Source organism: Pantherophis guttatus, chromosome 4 (genome assembly GCF_059756535.1).
Source record: "Pantherophis guttatus breed Tessera chromosome 4, ASM5975653v1, whole genome shotgun sequence".
In the NCBI taxonomy this organism is placed as follows: Eukaryota; Metazoa; Chordata; class Lepidosauria; order Squamata; family Colubridae; genus Pantherophis; species Pantherophis guttatus.
Window position 1 is genome coordinate 139,478,289 of NC_142066.1, and position 21,339 is coordinate 139,499,627.

Sequence of the window (21,339 nt, forward strand, 5' to 3'; positions counted from 1 at the left end):
CCCTCCCCCCAATTTTGGCACGCAATGGCATCGTGGGCCCAGTAGGCCCATTTTTTGCTCTCCCCAGGGTCCAGAGACTTTCTAGGAGCCTGGGGAGAGCGAAAACGGCCTTCCCCACCCCCACCCCCCGGAGCCTCTCCAGAGGTCCAGAAACAGCCTGTTTCCCGACTTCCGGTGGGCCCGGAAGGCCCAAAAATCAGCTGGCCAGCACACACATGCGTGCTGGACTGAGGTAAGGCAACGCTCACGTGCCCACAGATATGGCTCCGTGTGCCACCTGTGGCACCCATGCCATAGGTTCGCCATCATGGGGATAGATCATAATTCTCCAAACAACTTTCAAAACCCAGGAACTTCTGCAGATGAGGTATTAGAAATTACAAAGTCCAGGAATTAAATTCAGGAGAGACTTATACAGCTGCAATCAATTTTACAATCAATAGTCCGAATACTACAGTAGAGGGCTTGCTATGGGTAACTATATTTAAGTTATTCATTAAATACATGTATTTATAATGAGAATTAATTTAATTTACTTTAAGGTTGTTCTGTTAGAATGTTTGATAGAATATAATATTAGAACATTATATTAGAGCACTTACACTTTTATTAAGACTCTGAAATCATGTTTCACTTTAAGGTTTTGTTGACCTTCTTACTCTTCATTTTTCAGAGGCCTTGAAGATAACTTTACTCAAGGAAGTGAGAAAAGAAGTTTCCCTTTAGATAAATATATACTTAGAAAAGCTAGAACCTGTGGGAAGGAAGGAAGGAAGGAAGGAAGGAAGGAAGGAAGGAAGGAAGGAAATAAATAAGTTTCTTATCTGGAATGATGCTGAGATGGAAAATAGATAATTGATAAGGGTGATTGTCTCTGGAGATGCTCAGTCATCATCCATGTCATAGTTGATTCAAAGATGTTTTTTTTTCTTTTAGCTGTTAGCTGTTTGAATAAGGTATTATACACAGATATATTGTATATACTTGGGGATCCTGCACAATCTGCCCACTTCCTGTGATTGTTTTATTTCTAATAACTTTATTAAATTTTAAAGTGTATACATAAAAAAACAATATATAACCTCAATCAAGAGAAAAGATAAAGAGAAAAGAGAATAAGGATAGAAATGCAAAAAGATATTAAGAAAAAGAGACTAACAAAAAAAGAGTCACTTTGTGGAGATACGGGTGGCAAATAAATTTAATACATACATACATACATACCAGTGGTGAAATTCAAAAATTTTTCCTACCGGTTCTGTGGACATGGCTTAGTAGGCATGGCTTGGTGGGCATGTGACTGGGTGGACGTGTCTTGGTGGGCATGTGACTGGGTGGGCCTGGCTTGGTGGTCATGTGACCAGAAAACCAACTATCACACTTTACAGAAAAATAACACAAAAGCTACACAACTGATTCCCACACAATGCAAAAGCAGCTGGACTTCACACAAAATGGCCCCTGCAACAAGCAAGAACCTCACAGAGTCATAGAGAGCTCAAAAACAAACTATCACACTTTACACAAATATACCGATTCGGGCAATAGGTAGTAAAAAAATGCTTTAAAAGGTTTTTAAAAAGTTCCCACGATCGTGCGGCACATCTGATTTTCACAGCTGATTGTCGGAACCTTTTAAAACTTTTTTAAAGCATTTTTAAAAAAAGTTTTTAAAAAGTTCAGATGATCAGCTGTGCCGTGTGATCGTCGGATTTTTTTTTTTACTTTTTAAAGTAAAAAATAAAAAGTAAAGTTTTTTTACTACTGGTTCGGTTGAACCAGTAGCATTTTCACTGGTAGCATTTCACCCCTGATACATACAAAGAATGACGTCCAATTGCCCTATGTTTAACTCCTTTTATAACTGCAATACAATGTAATACACACAGATTAAAAAAAAAAGAATTAAAGCAGCAACACAAGATGATCATGAGGTGGTTAAGATAAATTTGTTTAGAGTGTAGGGAAATAATTGATGTTTTAAATGCTTTCTGGAGTGCTTCATCCACTGGCTGAAAAAGGAGAACATGAACTTTTAGTATGTTTAATTTGAATTATTTGAGGTGATTTGCATTGGGGTGATTTGTATTGGAATATATTTAAAAATTATTTCTGCCGCCCCCTTCAGATTCAGGCAAAACAATCCATTCTCCTACTTCAAGACTAATCTTCCTCATTTGGCGGGGTTTTGATTTCTAGCTGTAGAGAGAAATGTTTCTCAAACTTGGCAATTTTAAAACATATGGACTTCAACTCCCAGAACTCCCCAGCTGTCTAGGAAATTCTGGGAATTGAAGTCCATAAGTGTTAAAGTTGCCACGCTGGAGAAAAACTGCTGCAGAGTATTTTCAGATGTCTCACATCTCTACTGCTGTAGTGCATCTTCACATCAGGGAACATCCTTAGCACTCTGGGTTCATCCCCTTCTGAAATCGATTTTAAGAGATTTACCTTTTGTTTCCTTTCAAAACAATCCTAACTGCACTGATGCAGAAACAGGCATACCATGTCCAACAGGCTTAACTGTCCAGTAATTGCTTTCTAAAGTTTTTTTTTTTTTAATTTGATTTATATGCCGCCCTTCTCCGGAGACTCAGGGCGGCTTACAAGGCGTTAAGCAATAGCTTTCATCCTTTTGTATATTTATACAAAGTCAGCTTATTTCCCCCACAAACTGGGTCCTCAGTTTACCTACTGTTGCAATATTTTTAGGATCAGACTCAATAATAATAATGAGAGTTAGAGGTTTAAATATATTTCTCTTTAATTATAATAGGCATTCTATATTCACTGAATATTCACAGATAGAAGCGAAGAAAATGGTGAAGGTGGCTCCTTATATATACAAAGGGTGGAGCCAAGAGTGGGAGTGGTGAATTATGAATACATTAAGAACCAAAGAATAAGTTAACCCCTGATATCCCATATATACATTATTTACACATTAGGGAATAAGGCATTTACATCTGACAAATCCCCCTCTAAATGCCGGTTCGCTATACAACACCAATTACATTCAGATTCAGGACAATATAAGACATACAATTTGGAAGTTAAGTATTTGTGCTGTTTAGAAGGTAAAGGCTTCGTCAATATGTCAGCTAATTGTTCAGAGGTATCACAATGCACTGCTTTGATAAATCCATCTTGAGACAATTGTCTCACATGCTTAAATTTTATATCTATATGCCTGGATCTTTGTCCAATGGCATCGGATCTAGATATTTCAATGGCCGCTTTATTGTCTTCATGCATAACAAAAGGCAAAGCAGGTTTTTTCCAAACATCTGAAATTAAATCATTAAACCATACAAGGTTATTTGCAGCTTTGGATAAACAAACATATTCCGCTTCTGTGGTTGAAGTGGCTACCAGTTCTTGTTTACCAGTGTACCAGTAAACTGGACAGTCATTTAACAGAAAAATATAACCAGAAGTACTTTTTCTGCATGATATATCTCCAGCCCAATCCGCATCTGCGTAACATGTAAGTCTTGGTTCTTTATTATCACTAGGTTCTAATACTAGGCAAAAGTCTAACGTACTTTTCAGATATCTTAAAATTCTTTTGACAGCTTCCCAGTGATACATTGTTGGTTTGCTAACGTGCCTTGATAATAAATTGAGTGGTAATGCAATATCTGGCCTGGTCCAATTAGATATATAAAGAAGTGAACCTATGACTGATCTATAAAATGTATTATCCCTGAATTCAGGGGAAGATTCATCAGTATTTCTAAGGAAATCAGTTTGCATAGGAGTGTCACAGGGTTTGGCATTGTTTAAATTGCATTTGTTTAGAAGTTCAATAATCTTATCTTTCTGAGTAAGTTTGAATCCCCTTCTAGTTTTGTTAATTTGTACACCAAGGTATTTGTTTACTTTACCTAGAGATTTCAACGAGAAATGTTCATTTAACTTGTTTACAAAGATTTCTCTTCTCTCTTTGTGTTTTCCTATATATAAAATATCATCTACATAAATCAATACAAATTCAATGTGATCATCACTCTTTTTGACAAAGAAACAGTTATCAGCAGTGGTAGCGTTGAAATCCATGGTCTTAAGTACTTTTACCAAGCAATCATACCATCTTTTGCCAGATTGCTTTAATCCGTATAAACTCTTGTTCAATAGCCAAATTTCATTTTTATTAGTGTATTGACTGTGAGGTGCTCTTACATATATTTCCTTATCTAGTTTTGCGTGTAGGTACGCAGTCTGTATGTCATATTGAAATACATCAAGATTGAGTGCGGATGCTACTACTAGAGCTGTTTTAACACTCTCTGTTCTTACTGTGGGGGAGTATGTGTCAGTATAGTCCTCCGGATATTTTTGTGCATAACCTTGTGCAACCAATCTAGCTTTGTATAAGGTATTGCCTCCTTCTAGGTTCTTAATTTTATAAATCCACCTGGTACCAATAATTGTTTTATCTTTAGGTGCAATCGCAGGTGTGAATACATTTAATCCTTGCAAACTTTCCATCTCTTTTTTCATAGCTAGTTCCCATTTTTCCTTTTCTTCACGAGGTAGTTTTAATACTTCCTCATATGTATTAGGTGTTATTTGTTCACCATCCATATGCATTATGTAATCTCTGTATTTATTTGGTATTTGATTTCTGTTGTTCCTAATAGCTCTTTCTGGTTTGCTATGGTAGTCATGCAAATATCTTGCTTCCTTTTTTGTTAATGTGTCTGTCTTTATTTTGTGTTGACTATTTGTCCATGTTTTGGTTTTGTTTTTATTTTTGTTGACATTTTGATTTTCTATTGTCCCTTCCTCACGAGATTTGGTATCTTTGCATTTATTCGGAAATATTTCATTAAGATGTAATTTAGACCAGTTGGCCTGTTCATGGAACACAGCTGTTCTGGAAACTATAAATTTATTATTATTATCAATGAATCTGTACCCTTTGGTGCCAGTTTCATATCCCATAAATCTTAGTCTTCTGGATACGTTTTCTCCCTTTCTTCTCAACTGTTTGGGTATGTGTACGTCTGCAGTGACCCCAAATATGTGCATGTGTGCTAATTTTGGTTTCCTATTATACATCACCTCATATGGTGTCTTATTCACAATACTGGACCAGGTTCTATTTTGAGTGTAATTTGAATAATGTAGGGCTTCTGACCAAAATTGTTTGCCTAAACCAGCATCCTCTAATGTGCATCTAATCATGGTTTGTAATGTGGAATTCTTTCTCTCTGCAATCCCGTTCTGGAACGCAGAAAATGGACTAGACGTGTAATGTAGCATTCCTCTATCCTTTAACCATTGGGAGAATTCTTTAGACATGAATTCACATCCCCTATCTGTCATAATTTGTTTTATTCTGATATTATGTTGTGTTTCTATGCGTTTGTAAAATTCCTTAAATTTTTGAAAGGTTTCATCCTTGTGTTTTAATGTGTAAACAAAACCATAGCGACTGTAATCGTCTACTATTGTTAGGAAGTAACGTTTTCTATAAGTGATTGATGGAGTTAATGGGCCAACTAAGTCCATGTGTACTAAGTCAAAAATTTTGTTAGTTGATCTGGTGGATTTTTTTGGCCTGGGACTAGTTTTTAATTTAGTAGATTTACATACTGAGCATTCCAAATAATTTTCACAATTTTTTATTTTGACACCTTCTGCGTGTTCAGTCATTTTTTGTACTACAGGAAAACTTGCATGTCCTAACTTCCTATGTAAGATATGAGCACACTCGTCATGAATTGGTTTACCTATTTTTGGTTTCTTCTCATTGTGTGTATCTGTGTGATCATGAGATATTTTACATTCATCATTGTCACTGTTACTAATATTTTCATCATCTGCCTCAATACAATCTTCCATATTTGAATCAATGTTATGTAACCATCTTTCTTTTGTTATCAGATAGGGTAGGCCTCCTTTAATCATCACAGTGCCTACATTTGTTTTATTCTTCTCTAAAGTTGCTTTTCCCTTTGAGAAAACTATATTGATGTCAGAATCTCTGCTTAGTTTTATGGCACTTAGTATGTTATGAGGTATTTCTGGTATTAACAATACCCCCTCTATTTTTCCTAGACCAGGCAAGGTCACATTCCCTCTGCCTAATACTTGAACTTTTTCTTGATTAGCTACCTTTATTACAAACTTATCTTCTGTAAATGAAGACAATATATTTTTGTTATTAGTGGTGTGATTAGTTGCTCCAGAATCAATAAGCCAATTATTGTTCTCATTTTGTTGCGTTTTAGTGCTGTCTTGTTTATTTAGTCCATTCAGTGAACCAGATTTTCTCTCTTTTGAATTTTCTCTGCCCCCTCTACTTTCTCTGTAATTTGGTGGGCTTCTATATTTATGTCTATCTGTGGAAGACTGTCTATAATTGTATTTGTTCCTATATTCTGATCTATGTCTTTCCTTTGAAATTTTGGGACAATCTCTTCTATTGTGTTCTCTGGACCCACAATTGTGGCATTTAAAAGTTTCATTATATTTTTCTTGGAAAGCTACCTTCCTAAAAGATTTGTGTTCTGTGTGATTGCTATAACGATTTTTTCTTGAATTGTCTTCTGCTATCAATTTGTTAGACAGACTTTCTATTGACAAATATCCTAGATTGATGGTGTCTAAGTGTGACATAAAACTATCCCATGATGAATCAAGTGAGTTGATAATAACACTTTTCATTGTTTGATCTGAAATCACTTCCCCCCTCAAATGCAGCTCAGCTCTTATTTTGTTTAAAGATATTAAATGCTCACTTATGGAAACCCCTGGTTTTACTCTGGAAGAAAAGAAGTCCTTAGACATTCTTGTGGTGGTAGCTACACTATCGCTGTGAAACAAATTAAACATGCATTGAATTATTTCTGAAACAGTTAGATTTGGTTTGATGCTATGATACATTGCAGGAGACACGCTAGATATTATTAAGAAAAATGCCTTATGGTGTAAACAATCTATTTTTAAAGTCCAAGGTCTTCTTGGGGGACTAGTGATAAAAAATAGTAAATTTTCTTTCATAAAGACAACCTGGAGCTGTTGATACCATTCTTGTAAATTAATGCCATCAACCCTAAGTTTTGGGAAGTCACTGGGTAAGTTACCCACATTATTTTGTCCATTACTTACAACCTGAGGTAGTCCGTGGTCTCGCAAGTGTAGGAAATTGCAAAACGGCATGGGGATGCTCGCAACGAGCCTGCGCGGTTCTCTGGCCAGTTCAAGTCTTTCCGGACCGTCTACGTAGTTTCGCACATGCGCGTTGTTCATTTCTTCTTTGACGTCGTCGTGGAAGGTTCTCTCCATTGTAGCTCGCTCGCTCCGCTCCTCTTCAGACGAGTCGGTCTCTGGCTCGGTCTTAGGAGTTCTGATGGCGGCGACTGTTCTTCTCTTTCTTTTGGGTGCGTTGGCACTTGCTTCGGTCTGCGGTGTAGGGCGGAATCGACATGGCTCTCTGGGCTCGGGCGTCGTCGTTCTCAAAGTCAGGATGGGAGCGTGCAGGTCTTGAAGTATCGGCTTGTTCGCTTGCTTCTTCGTTGGCGCTTTGGAAATTTTTAATTTTGGCCCAAATGCAGCAAAAAGCGTCTTCATTGCTGACTTTACTTGGGATTTCGTTAAGTTGTCTTCATTTTCTGATTCTGGCTCTTCCGAAGAGTTTGAATCCTCCTTTTCACTTTCGTTGTCTGATAACGTTTTTCGCGCCAGAAATTTTGAACTGAGCATCTTGATTGGCTCTGCTTCGCTCACTTTGGAGGCTTGTTGAAACCAAGATGGCTGCCATTCAAAATTTCGCGCGGGATCACATTTTTTCTTTTTCATAACGACTTTCTTGTAACTGTTCTGGTGCTCACCTTCATCCTGATGGATAGAGTTTTAACAGAAACAGAGTTGGAAGGGACCTTGGAGGTCATCTAGCCCAGCCCCAAGTTCATGCAAGAGAATCCCCGAACTGCCAACCTTTCTGATCAACAAGCTCAGTGTCTTAACCACTGAGCCACCTAGAAGATAGCGCTAATGATTGTACTAAGGAGAAGCATGACAGTTTATGAAGTCAACTAGACAAGACATAGTTTTGGGTGCCTCAGCATGGTTATCCAAGGCTGTTCATCTCATTGTCATCTCAATGTTTTTATTATTGCTTCAAAAACTGGCAAAACCCGTTTTGATGAGATAATGACAGTAGAGCAAAGAGACTAAGGCCTTTTCACACCTTTCAATTTTTATTTCATTTTTGGAAGTGTAAACTCAAGGGTCAAATTGTGCTACTTAATTTATACATGTCATTTTTTTTTGTTTCTTAAAACATTCTACTCTTTAATTTTTTTTAAAAAATAATAAACTTTCAAGGAAATTTTCTAAAACCCAATTGAAAAAGTGCTATTATGGGACTACATTAGAGGTGGTATTCAACTGGTTCAAACCAGTTCGGGAAAACCGGTAGTGGAAATCGCGGGTGGGCTTCCTCACCTGCCCCAACATGCCGTCCTATTTAGGCATGTTTTTGAGGCTGGGTGCATGCACAGAAGGTGTACGCACAAGGAAAGTGCATGCACGAAGTAAGCGTGCCGTGGGGTGAACTCTTAGTAACAAAATGCCGAGAGCCTCAGTGGTGCAGCGGACTAAAGTGCTGTTAAGTGCTAGCACTTAGCTGCCAGCTGCCTGCAATTAATGCAAGTTCGAATCTCACCAGGCTCAAGGTTGACTCAGCCTTCCATCCTTTCAAGGTAGGTAAATTGAGGACCCGGATTGTGGGGGCAATAAGCCAACTTTGTATAGAGCTGGACTGCATGATGGCAAAAAAACCACCATTTCTGTTTAAGATCAGGATTAAATCCTCTTCCGACCAATGCAAGTCCAAAATTCCTCACCTACCATGACTTATTTAACAAACACAATTCAGAGATATATGAAATGTTATTATCCATTTATTTTTTTAAAATGTAGATCAGCTTTCTTTTTATGGCTGAAGGCAAAATTATTAGATAACAGCTCATTTTTAAACATTTTTGGATCTATGTCCATGTTCAGTCCAACGTCCCTCCTTGTTCTCTGTTTGACCTCTGTGTAGCATACTAGGAAAATAATATTGAATGTTGAAATATTGTTGGTTCTAGCACAGAATAGAGTAAAATGGCACTTTATATTATCATGTAGTTGTGAAGAAAGGACATTAAGCTGATCATTATTTTAGCACAATCCCATATATCATTGAATTTAAGTGATTATAGTGTTTCGGTCTTTTTGAATTTATAGCCAGAGATTGGGGCAGGTACTTACGGATTTTATATTTCAGCTGCCAAAATAATTTGTCTTGTTTTTCAGACTGTGCAAATTGATTTGGATGGATGGCAAGGGATATGTTATTTGCTATTCATCTCAGGCAGCAAAATGTCTTGGAGCAGTATATTTATCTTGATTCGTAACACTCAACAATGTTCACTAAGAAGGAGTTATACTATGGTATCTTCACAGTTTATTAATAGCAGTACTTTGCCTTCTGACCCTGTGTTAATGCCATAATTACTTCTTTCAGTTCTGCTTTATTTCCTATCTTCCAATGTGCCTTCTTTTGTTACCATTTTCCCAGTGCAAATTGCCAACACCTAATGTTGACAATGAACAAATTAAAAAGCACGCTGGGACCTGTTTTCAGTGGGGATTCTGGAGTTATTATCCTGAGTTGCCACATCTGTAAGGTAGGATTTTCAGTATGAATTCAGCAAATACATTTTGAAATAATTAGAATACATTTAATTGGTTAAAATAATTCCGATGTATTTTAATAACAATGGATTGTTTCAGAAAATGAAATGCGTGACTACGGTATTTGTGGAGTCCTTGGTGCTCTCTGAGCTTGAGTGATTCATTACTCAACTAGGTAACCTCAGTTAGCATTGATGATGTTACTTAGTTAGGTAGTGAAATGTCTACAAGTAAACAACCAAGCCAAGAGATCACCAAGGATTCCTCAGTTCAATCCTGAGTTATAAATAGTCTTTTCTATGGGCAGGACTTTCGAGAAATAAACTTTCAAGGAAATTTCCTAAAACCTAATTGAAAAATTCCTATTATGGAACTAAGTGATGGCAAAACAAACATTTCTCTGCTCCATGGCTTTGCTATATTATGTTTCCTATAAGGGTTTCCTCATATGCTATTTAACATTCATGAGAAACCACTGAGTGCAGAAGAACGAGCAAAGCTTCCTCTGTGCAAAATCTAGGTTGCATGCAAAACCACCACCATGGAAAAATTGTTTTCCATGAAACCAGTCACTGGTGAGGTTGGGGACTGCTGTTCTGGAATGTCTACTATTTGGAAGTTCTATTAGATTGCTATTTGGATATATCAAGGTTTGCAAAAATCTTCTGAAGGCCAATTTAATTGTGAATCATGAAGTTGTCATAGAAATACACTATATAACTCTGGTTTATTCTGCTGTGAGTGGCAGTATTATTATTTTTTTAATCTCAGGGAGAGATGTGTTCCAACAAAATTAATCAAAACATTTAAAATTAGTTCCTTTTACTTTACGAGCAATATATATCCTCTTCCATTAAGCTGAAGCCCTCATTCCTCAAATAAAGTTGTAAATGTGATGCAAAATTGATAATTGAATATATATCAAAGAGTGAAAAATTTATATATTTTAAAAATACATAATTGATTTATTTAATTCTTTAAAAAGACAAACTTAAAAAAAAATTCCATGGTGATAGATGGTGGGAACAGAGAACAAAATACCAAGAAGAGTGCCAGCTAAGATTCTAAAATTCCAATTTACTAGAGTGGTAAGTATATCAAGACAAGAGCTACAGGAATGAAAATAGCAAGAACTGTTTCCTTGGTGGACATGACTACACTCCTCAGTGCTAAAGAGTCATACACCAACAAAATATTATAGAATAGTCTTTGATAGCATTTGGTTTCATCTACTATGGTAAGCCAGTTTAACAATATGCAGTCCCCCCAATCACTAGCTGTAACCTCTAGCCAAGTTCCACAACTTCTTTTTCTGCTTTGGCCCATTAACAAATAGCACCACCCAACCACAGCTTGAATTCCCACAAGATTTGGAGATGCTGAACAGGCTTCAGCTTTCCCCTCATGCATTGGTTTGAATTATAATTGCTATAAACATAGTGCAGGAGAATTACTACCAACAAAAAGACCCATTCACCATAAAGAGACCAAGATGAAAAGTGACAGTTGGAGAGAAAATACAACTCAAGTTACCTAATTTAGCAAGTCCTTGCATGCATTGCACAATAAATTACCAGTCTGAAATACCCACTTGCATCTATACTGTACATTATGGTTATGAATTGTGGAATAATAAGGATGATTTGCCAGGGTGAGGTTCCAAAATCACCGGTGATATCTGGGTATCTACTTTGCCTGGGGTGTTTTTGCTCCTTTTCCATGAAACCACAATGCTCAGTTTCTATTCAATCTACTCAGTTTAGAATAATGTTTTTTAAACTTGGTAACTTTTAGATGGGTGGACTTTAGCTCCCAGAATTTCCCAGCTAGCATGCTGGCTGGGGAATTCTGGGAGTTGAAGTTCACCCATCTTAAAGTTACCAAGTTTGAAAAACATGATTTAGAGTTTAGCAATCTTGGCCTCAGATGTATTTTTCTGCTTCTAATCCAAGCCATCACTAAATATATCTGGCAATTAACACAGTTCAGGCAATTAACACCAGCTGTATCATTTTACATATTAGCTCTAAGTGTTCAGTCAACTGAAAAGGGCTGGTTTGAATTCTCTCTTCTCCCACTAATTCTCTTTGGAGATTTAATTTGCTGGCCTAAATAACTGGCTTCTATCTCTAGAGTTTAAGAAATGGCATGCATGTGGAGTTGCTCTTGGCTTTGTACCATAACAGTACCAGGTCAGCACACCCCAAACAAGTTGTACGTGGGATGCTAGGGATTGGCAACGGATTTTTTACTTTTTAATTAAACAATCTACTTTCAAAGACTTAAAGTATTTGGCAAGAGAAAATTCATATTAGGATATATAGGTTTTATAATTTTTTTTTTAAAAAAAGCAAGAATATATCTCCCTCCTACTCATGCTATCTTCAGATCTCTCCCAGAAGCCCTTCCCGCACCCCAGAAAAACAATGCAATATTGCCAAGATGACTTAGTGAACACTGAAAAGTCCCAAGGATATTCTTTGGTGTCTTCTCATGGATATCAATGAGGTTTTTAAAAAAAAAAAAAAATAGGCAGGAGACATACAGAATCACACAACTGAAACCCGATCTTTTTTATGTGTTACAAAAGTGCATAAAAAGGGGCAGACTTTCCATAGTTGCAGCTGCAACCTTTTTGACTTCCCAAATACCCCTGTCTCTGTTGCTCCAATTTGATGTGTAAAAACTTAGTCTGTGCCAAACTGTTTTCTGATATTAAAGAGTGTCACTTGATGAAACCCAAAAGGTGTATCTACTCTATCAAAGTGCCTGTTCTCCCCAATATTTGGCTGGCAAAGATTCTGCTGGCCTATAGGAAGATTTTGAAGATCTGGTCCTTTCCCAGGACAGGACCAGGATGGTTTATTTGTGCACAGTAAACACTGATATGTTGTGTTTGGTCCCTGCCTGGTGCATGTCGTAACCTTTTATTATTGCTTTGTCCTTTTATACTGTGAGTTTGTCAATCCCATTATCTGCCCAGAGTCACTCTGCAAGTGAACAGCTGAATTCGTTCCTCAAACCCAGAGGTGGGTTTCAGCAGGTTCTGACCAGTTCTGGAGAACTGGTAGCAGAAATTTTGTTGGTGGCGGTAAATACCACCCCTGACTGGCCCTGCCACCATCTATTCTCTGCCTCCTGAGTCCCAGCTGATCAGGAGGGAATGGGGATTTTGCAGTAATCTTCCCCTGGAGTGGGGAGGAAATGGAGATTTTACAGTATCCTTCCTCTGCCACGCCCACCAAACCATGCCATGCTCACCAAGCCACGCCCACAGAACTGGTAGTAAAAAATATTGAATCCCACCACTGCTCAGACCTACCTTCTACTTCAATATCTAAATCAAGGAGTTTCCTTGGGTGATGTCAGCCTTTCAAGGTAGACCCAGTCAGAAAACAGAATCTGCAAGAACAGTGGAATTTGACTTCATTGTTTTAGGTTAAAGTAACAAAATTTTGAGAAAACCTGATTGGGTTTTTCTTCTTGCTCTTAGGGAGTTAATACTGAGTCATTTGGAGTTTCTTTTTTTTTAATATTTAGAACTTTATTAAATTTCAAAAATAGATGGTTAAGTACAAAATTAAAACAAAAAGGAGAAAATAAAGAAGACAATGTGAGTTATGTTTCTTTTTAATGCTTTCTCCATTTCCTGAGCTTGAAATACCGGTATGTGTTGGTAACTGTCACTGCATTGTTTCTCCAAAGTCTTTTCTATCTTCTTCACAGGTGGTTCATAGGAGCATACTTTACTGTTGCAAGTTGATAGAGGTAGCCCATGTTGCATGTATGGGATGACAGACAGGTCTATTGCACATCTCTCTCTTGTTCTGAAGCCTTTTTGACTTCTGTTCTTTAGCTAAAACAACTGCATGGGAAGAGTTTCCCAGCCATGATGCCTCCCACCGAGGATTGAATGAAGCATGAGAAGCCAAGGAGACTGCAAACAGCTAGAGAAATTATTGCACAATGAAAAACAGGAGATTGTCAAGCAAACATACAACTGAGGTACATTAAGAAATTTGCACCCATTCCATAAGAAATTCATAATTTATTCAGAATTTATCATTTCTTTTCATTGAATGAGAATAATCCAAAACTGTCAAAAATGTTTCAGCACTGCTCTAATGAACTGAAGCAAATTGCTTACAGTATAACTTTCTTAGTATTGTGCAAAACCACAAGAACAGTATTTCATTTGTGTTAAGTAATTACAATGGCATCCATGAAATCTCTTGGGCACAGTCTTTAGCAGTCTAGACACCAACTCCTCCTCCTGAAAATATTGATATTAAAATTACTTTACTTTCCTCTAAATTCTTCAGATGTTTTGCTAGAGGCTATTTCTAAGGCAGAAATGACAAACCCCTTTGGCCCTTTGAATGTTATAGAACAACAGCTCCTACTTTCCCCTGCCAATGTCCATGTAGCCAGATAAGTGGTAGGTTACCCACATCTTCAGAACCACGTGTTCCTTTCCCTGCTTTATTGTTACTGTAAAATTATTTTTACAATGAACTAGAAGGAAAACACTTACTGTTCCCTCCCAATGTCCTCAAAAATTGTTAACTGAATTTTTCACTTGACAAGGAACCAATTTCTAAATATCCTTTGAGAACAAATGCAGATTAGGAGATTAAGAAGGTCTATGAAACAGTCAACCTTAGAACATAAGAAGAGCCAGCACAAAGGCCTCTGATAGGTATAGTTAGTTTTTCTACCCCACTGAGTGCCGAAAAGGGAATGGGCATGCTCATCTGGCCCGCAACCAGAAGGGAAGCTGCCCACGATGCATGTGACCCCCGAAAATGAACTTCTGGTTTCTGGCAGCGGCCAGTTAGTCTTCCGGTTATTGGCGCACATGCACATACGATGATCAGCTGGCCAGTGCGCATGCTCACGCAGGAAAACAGAAGACCAGCTCTTCCAGTTTCCAGCACTGCCATACACAGGAAGGCCAGTTGATTGTCATGCATGCATGTGCACCAGAAACCCAGAAGAGGAACGAGCAATGCCGCACGTGAGAGGCGACATGGCTCTGTGTGCCACTTCAGGCACGTATGCCATAGGTTCGCCATCACAGTTCTATCCCTTCTCCTCAGCAACTCTTGTTTGGATCTAATTCAGTAAACAACAATATAAGAGTTGTCTTCCATCATGTTTTTCTGAATTTTCTGAATAAAACCAACTCAGGTTATGCTACCAATATCTTCCAACCCAGTTGTCATTAACAAAGTGAAAGGCATGTAACCAAGAAAAGTATGAGGATTGCTGATTTACCCAAAATGCCGTAGAGCCAACCACTGATTTACTTCATATTTCAATGAATTTACCACAGATAAATCTAGCCACAAGAGATTCCCTTGCCACTAAATCCTACGGCTTAAGCAGGCAAGGAGCCATGAAGGGTTGGAACACAATACCATGTAATACAAAGCTGTAAATATTAACTTGGTGGAAAACTATTTTATCAGTGTTCTCTTGGAAGCTGGGATTAAACTGGTCATTAAAAGCTATTTCATACATTCCACTGTAAGTGGTTATATTTTTTTATTAAAAAAAAAAACCTAAAACAGTTCAAATCTCGGCAATGACGTGATGTGATAAACACTGTTCTGGGACTGCAAAGGAATCTCTCAGTGATTATGAGAATTTATGAGATAAAGACAGCTCCCTAGTTGGAGATTTTCCCTGGGGAGAAAGAGAGTGCTGTTTTTGATAATGTTATAATTACTCCCCCTTCCCACTCTGAAGAGAAGGATGTTGATGGGGGCTTTGAAGATTTCCTATTCTGTAGTTGGGTTTTACAGGCATGACTGTAACTCTTCTGAGCTGACATCATTTCCTGTTCTACAATTGTCTAGTACAACTCGGATTCCCAGCATCAGAAATAAGTTCCCAAAGCAAGATTTCCATTAAAAAGGGTTCAGTAGACAGTGGATCTAGTAAATGAATAACAGCAAATTATGCTGGCTTAGCTTTGCGGCTTGGCAAGGCGACATCTTTTGTCTGGAGGAGTCAGTGGTTATTAAAAACAACATATTGTGGGAGAAAGGAAGACACTTTTTAAAAAATAAAAAATAAATTATTATTCTAATAACATTGCTGAGAGAATGTACTGAGGACCCCCTTCCTTAAAAAGTTAGTCCCAAGCAGTGGTGGGCTGCCCCCGGTTCACACCGGTTCTATAGAACCGGTAGTAAAACCGGTGGGAGGCTCTGCCCACCGACCCCGACATCATCAAAATGCTTCTGTGCATGCACAGAAGCTTCTGCGTTTGCGCGCGGCCCCGCTACAAACTGGTAGTAAAAGGTAAGTAGAACCAGGGGTGGGTTCTACTTACCTTTAATACCAGTTTGCAATGGGGCCGCACACGCTTGCTTCGTTTGCACGCATGCGCAGAAGCATTTTGATGATGGTGGGATCGGTGGGCAGAGCCTCCTGCCGGTTTTACTACCGGTTCTATAGAACTGGTGCGAACTGGGGGCAACCCACCACTGAGTAGAACCCACCCCTGGTCCCAACCTAATGTCTTAAGACAAACACCAGTTTTTGGCTGTCAAGGTAAAAGTCATAGGACACTATCTGAAGTAAGTGCAGAGTTACATTTGGGAAACCAAACAATTTTCTTGTTTCAGAAAAATCCCAAACTGTGTTTTCTATGAACTACTAATCAGCTGTTTCAACCATACGGTAGCCTTGTTCCTATCCACTTTTTAATACCCTGTACATGCATTAGAAAAGTCCTACCCATGTATTTCTTTCAAGTGGAGGTTTTTATCCAGCAAAGCCATCTGAGGTTATTCTAGAGCTGCCATCCTCATTTTTAGACAGGAAATTCTTGTGGGCTTCCTGGTGCATTTTGTCCTCGTTCCTATTGAATATTTATAGTAAACCCATGCAGAAGATCACTGAAACATGCTCATGAGGTTCGGCTTTCATTACTTTCCAGCTTCAAAGCAGACCACGCGGTTTCTGTTTTCAAAACGTTGGCCATCTTTAGCTCTTCAATTGCAAAAAGAGCTTTCTTCAGCTGACAATGCTCCTCAAATGACCACTAAGAATGACAAATGGTGCCATGGTAGAGACATGTTTGTCATGTCATTAGCTAAAAGTGCATAACTGGAGCCATACTTAAATCATATTTACATGTATCTTGAGCTGTGAGGAAAACCAAGACGGGAAAGTATACTTCATTTGAAAAGCATACTCTTAAGGAGATGCACATTCTTCTGAAATTCTAGCCACTGAATTCAAGACAATAGCTTCCATGGCTAGACTAATTGCATTTGCAATAGAAGTAGCTGGGTTTGATATAAAAATCATTACTCTATTATTTATAATAAACTTAGGAGTCATGTTTGCAGTTTTGCTTGTCTTTTATTTTCATATATTTCTCTGTTTTTTAATACTGTTGGCTGCCTTGTGCATTCAGTGTATAGACAGACAGGCTATGAACTAAAAGACATAATATAAATATCTGAGAATAAAAATATCCTTATTTTCCCCGGGTAGCTTATTGAGCAAATCATATTCCTGTAGTTTCACTTCCAATCAGGGGCCTCTGCAGAAGATGGTCAAAACATCAAAATGGTAGCCATCGTTACACAATAAAATTCCTGCCCCCTTTTTTATGTGCAAAATGTGACTTTGATTGTGCAGGTCTAATCACCAACTTGAGTTTTTTCACCTGTCTCCGCAGATGCACTGCTGCCCTTTACAATATGGAGAAGCTAATGCTACCTCACTTTGCAGGATTCTTGTGATTCTCACGTAGGAAAAATGTTGAAGAGATGGAAGTAGACTTTTATCTGAAGAAATTTGTAAAAGAAAGAAGGTGAGGCAGCTGATATTCTCTTTTTCTTCTTCCTCCCAAGATATATTCTTTTTTGTTTTGTGTAGGGGCATCTACGGGATCTGTCTAAAAATAACTCACATTGGTGGCTGCAACTATAAGATTTCTTGCATACATAGTGACATGTATAAGTGGCAGTGCTCCTATCACAAGCTTGTGGCTACCATCTTGCTTTTTTAACCCTTCTTCAGATGCCTCTGGTGTCGTGTTTCTCACAGTCAAGTCCCAGGGAGAAACTGTCGCACTTAAACATATATTCAAAAATTGCCTTGGCAACACTTTATAGATTCTAAGTCCTCCATTGTAGATGTTACCAAGTTGGGTCATGAAACATCTGCAAGAAACCAACCAAACTCAGTGGCAGCATGGAAGCTTCTGGCCTAATATGTTTTTTTCTGGAACACTGAGACTCAGCACCAAGGGACTCACAAATCTTCTGTTTTCCTCCTGGTGCTTTTGAATTTATTTCAAATATCTTATCTTCTTCCTGATGAAATAAAAAACAACAAAACAAAATTAATGAATAACAATAAACAAGATTAACAGAATAATAATACCATGCTGCAGGAGGAAGTCAACTCAGCCACGTCAGGCTGAAACCCACCACCACAACAGGATCATCTAACAATTAGGGCCCATGTCTGGGGGAACCATCCTGGTCTCCTGAGATTTATGAAATACTAGCAGGATCAGGGTGAAATGAATCCCATGGGAGGGGGTGTTCCATAAGACATTTTATAGACATGATCCATGGCCCAGGATCTAGTGAGTTGGATAAATGGGAAGTCCCTGGAAGACTTCAGAGATGTACCGTGTTTCCCTGAAAATAAGACCCTGTCTTATATTTTTTTGAACCCTGAAATAAGCGCTTGGCCTTATTGCCATGCACTCAAAAGCCCGATTGGGCTTATTGTCAGGGGATGTCTTATTTTGAGGGTAACAGGGTAGAAAGAAAGGGAGGATTCTCTTGGCTGACACCACTCCTACCTAAAATAAGGAGCTGCTTACTTCTCCCTACCTCATAAGAATTTCACCAGAATGTTCTTCCTTGGGACAAGGAAATCAAACACATTTGTAAGGGGGTGGGTGGGAATGAAGGATAATTTTTGGGACACAGTACTAGGGAAAATGCTTTAAATACCAAATGTTTCTGATCAACTAATGAGAGAATTTACCAATAGAAATGAACAAGTCTCTACTCTCTTTGAAGAATTATCAAACGTCTGACAATTTTTTTGACGTTCTGGAGAGGTGGATCTATAACACAAACCAAGCTCTATGCTTCAATACAAAGAGGGGTGGGTGGGTGGGAAAGAACCTCTTTGCATATTTAGCATTTGTTTAGCATTTCCTTGATGAGAGAGTCAGCTGCAGACTCCTGCCAACTCTCCAATGCATTGGAGCAATCACACTCCTGATAATGAAAGGGATAGTTTTTCCAAACTCCACTCTACAGCTTTCACTACCAGGCAAGATTGTGTGAGAGAAGAGATGCAGAACCCAGCTGGAAAGGGAGCTGAACACAAGGCCTATGATTGTCTGGAAACCAGAAGTTTCACACGGCATTGCCACCTACTGGTCCAAGCAAGAAAGGCAAATATTAAGTGCTGAGGAGAAATGGCTCTAGGGCACTGGTGGGTTGCCCCCAGTTTGGACCAATTCGCAAGAACTAGTAGTAAAACCGGTGGGAGGCTCCACCCACCGACCCTGATGTCATCAGGGAGCTTCTGCAAATGCGCAGAAGAGCACACGTGCAAAGCTTCTGCATGCGCGCAGCCCCATTGCAAACCGGTAGTAAAGGGAAGTACAACCTACCCCTGCCAAGCTATGAGGACACACAAGTCCTCATAGCTTGGCACCTATTGCTGAGCACATTGTAAGCCTCCCTGAGTCTTTGGAGAAGGGCAGCATATAAATCAAATTAAAAAAAAAAAAGTCTACTGTGTTCCGAAATCTCAAGACCCAGAGAGGCTATCAGGCCAGGGAATTCTCCCAAAGGAACAGGCATGGCCATAACTGGATCACTGCTTCTTGCAGTGGGTTAGAATTAGTCACTTTCAGGCTCAAGGTTGACTCAGCCTTCCATCCTTCTGAGGATGGTAAAATGAGGACCCAGATTATTGGGGGAAATATGCCAACTCTGTAAACCACTTAGAGCTGTAAAGCACTGTGAAGTGGTATATAAGTCTAAATGCTACTGCTATATGGCCAGTGTGCAGAATAGCCAGTATAACTCTTTAGACAATGTATTGTATATTATGAACTTAGAACTAGTTTGCTGTAGTGATTGAGGTACTAGAAACCAGGAGACTGTGAGTTCTAGTCCTCTGCTAAAAACTAGGTGACCTGAGAGCCAGTCCCCCTCTCTCAGCCCTAGGAAGAAGACAAGGGCAAGCCGCTTTTCAAATCTTGTCAAGAAAATTGTGAAGACTTGCCCAGGCAGTCACCAGTAATCACCAGTGATTCAAAGACACATACACAAAAAACCTACGCAGGATTGGGAGACTAAGTAGAACAGACTACTGTATGTGTATATAGAAGAGATTTTTTAAAATGTTAATTATGTAAAAATACCACATAATTGGCTGACTGTTAGCATAATAAGATGGGCTGAACTTTTTGTATTTAGTTCCTTTTTATTTTAGAATTGCTGAAAGCAACAATTCTAATGAATTTTTTTTTTAAATTAAAAATTCTTGCATCACACATGGGCTGCAAATCATTCAGATTATCAGCCAACATTTATTTTCTGCATTCAGAAATTCAATAATCAGCTTTCAAGTTTATAGTATATATTGGGTGAATAATATACAAATATCTTTGATCTGCCTCTTTTTTCCACCACTCTAAACATATTGCACTTATATTTATATTGCATCTGTATTTGCATTTTGTTCTCTCCTGTGTAAAAAGTTCTGATTTATCAGGCAGTCAGAAAAGAGACAAAGAGCTAATATGATGTAGTGGTTAAACCATGAGGTCATGAGTTCTTGTCCTGCCTAAGGCACAGAGTCAGTTGGGTGACCTTGGGCCAGGCACCTTTTCTTTGCAAAGAAAGCAAAAATAATACCAGTAGACCAGTGGTGAAATCTAAAATTTGTTACTACCAATTCTGTGGGCGTGGCTTGGGGGGGTAATGTAGCTGGGTAGGCGTGGCCAATTTTTTTTTACTTTTAAAACCATTTTTTACATGTAAAACCATGTAAAAAAATGCTTTCAAAAGGCTCTGACGATCCCAGCTGAGTTGCTTGATCATCAGAGGGTTTTTAAAAAACCCTCTGCCAATCAGGCAACTCAGCTGGGATCGTCACAGCTTGGATTGTCAGAGCCATTTAAAAGAAACAAACTTTTTTTCTTTTAAATGGCTCTGATGATCCTAGCTGAGTTACCTGATTGGCAGGCAACTCAACTGGGATCATCAGAGCTTGGATCGTCAGAGCTTGGATCATCAGAGGCATTTAAAAGAAAAAAAGCCTCCAATGATCGCGCGGTTTAGCTGGGCATGAGGGGCGGGGGCAGGGATTTTTGCTACCGGTTCTCCGAATTGCCTGCCGCCATCGCTACCTACTTGCCCAAGCTGGTCCGAACCGGAAGCATTTCACCCCTGCCAGTAGACATAGGTGCCTTGGCACAATCCCAAAACATCTGGAGCACATCTTGAACACCATCATCATCCCAAAATCTCCAACAGCCAATTGCAAAAGGCAGCTTTACTTGGAACATGGGATAATACTTTTAATACCATCAGACATCTTTCTATCTCAGGTCTTTGGAAGGACTCAATACTTTAAATA